The sequence below is a fragment of the Empidonax traillii genome, unplaced genomic scaffold, assembly GCF_003031625.1.
Source record: "Empidonax traillii isolate 1590-97213 ecotype Southwest subspecies unplaced genomic scaffold, ASM303162v1 scaffold1124:size387931, whole genome shotgun sequence".
Classification (NCBI taxonomy): Eukaryota; Metazoa; Chordata; class Aves; order Passeriformes; family Tyrannidae; genus Empidonax; species Empidonax traillii.
The window spans coordinates 337,793-339,703 of NW_020956317.1; positions in this window are offsets into that span (position 1 = coordinate 337,793).

A 1,911-nucleotide genomic window follows, 5' to 3' on the forward strand; every position below is an offset into this window, starting at 1 on the left:
CTCTTCTTCCCACCTCATTCCCAACAGCTCCTTATCCTCCCAGCATTTGGCAAAAAAAAAAAAAGCCTTGCAGGAGGCCATTAAGCTTTTATCTGCCATCCCACTCAGCCCCATCACTCCAGCAGTTCCCTCACTTCCCAAATGGGACCTCCCTGACATCCAGATCAAACCACAGAATCCCTCTTGGTGAGATAACTCCTCTTCCTGCTGCTCCAAGGCTTTGGAGCCCCTGGAAACGCCGGGATCCTGTCCCTTCTCCTCCCCTTCATCCATCCACACTCACTCAGGGGTATCTCCCACTGCCAGCTGGATCTCGGGGCTCTGTCCCAGGACTCCACAGGGTCCTTGCACTGGGAATTGCAGCTGGCACTGGGAAAAACCCTGGCAAACAGCAGCATCCCAGGGCAGGGGCTTCTCCTGCAAATCTGAGGGGTTTCCCACGGAGCTTCAGCAGCAGAAAGAGGCAAATCACAGGAAACTCCCCCAAATCAGCACAGAAATCAAGGAAGGAAATTGCTCCCCTCGCCAGCTCGGGATGAAAAGGGCCTGGAAATGGGAATAATGAGTATGGAGGGAGTGTTTGGACAACTCTCTCAGGCACGTGGTGGGATGGTTGGTGCTGTCCTGTGCAGGGCCAGGAGCTACAATCCAGGATCCCTTTGGATCCAACGAAACAACTCAGGACATTCTGGGAGGGCATTTATTTTATTCCTCTATTCCCCTCCATTATGGGTTGGGAAATGATAAACTGGAATAAAAAGAACCCCCTGGAAGGAAGGGAATTGCCTGTGGGAAGAGGAGCCCTTCTGCTGGGTCTGGAGCCTGGAATAGCTGTGGATGGACAATGGGATGAGTCCCTGCAGGTTCAGCCTAAGCTGGGCAGGGGAAGGGGCTCTGCCTTGGGAAAACTGCCCCCCCAAATCCAGCAGGGACCCTTTGGAACACCCCCACCCCCAGCAACACCTTTCCCAACTCCTAATTCGCTCTCCAGAATCCCAATTTAGGGGTTGGTGAGTCACAATAAAACTCTTGGGCTCCAATTCCTCCATAAATCTTCCCAAATCCCCTTTCTCTGAATGACTGAAGCTGCTGAGTCTTTCCAAGCATACAGGGGGATATTTTCCAAGCCAGCAGGTTAAAGGAGGAGGGTTGGAAAAGGGCAGGATAAAGCAGAGTTTGGGACACGTTTGCACAACCTGCTCCGGGCTTTGGGCTGCTGTAACCAAACACCCTCCTATAAAATCAACAAAGTCCTCAGGGGATTGCAAGGAAATCTATTGTTTCCCTTTTTAAGGTTTTAAAAAAACCAAAAACATGCCCAGGCTTTTCAGCTGAGGGAAAATGCTGGGTTTGGGCAAAGTTTTTTGGGAATGAAAGAGTTGACCAGTGCTCGTTCCACCAGCAAAAGGAGTCTGGAGTCAGCAGAGCTATGGGAGGTCACCATATGTTGAGATATATTGAAATATTCCAGACAGAAACTCTGGAAGAACAACTGTAAATAAAGGAGATCCTCAGGGAAAAAATCTGTTATGACACTTGTGGGTTTTGTTGGATTTGGGAAGGGTTTTGATCCCAAAACTCCCATCCTTCTCCTGGTCCTAAAAGCAAGGGGGGTGATTTGGCAGGGGGAGGTTGAGGGATCCCTGGGGAAGGATCCGAGGGAGAAGCCGAGAGCCAAAAACTCCGCCGGGAGCCAAGACACGAGGGAAGGGCGTAGACTCCGCCGGGGCTCTCCAATCAGCCCCGGGAGGCTTGGCTGCCTCCAGGATAAATCCAGGGCCGGGAGGGTGGGAAGTTCTGGGCAGGGACGGCAGGAGGAGGAGGAGGAAGAGGAGGATGAGCGCAGGGGCGCTCCAGGGAAGGAGGCAGAGCTCACCCAGCAGCGCCCCGGTAGAGATGAACCGGACCCCC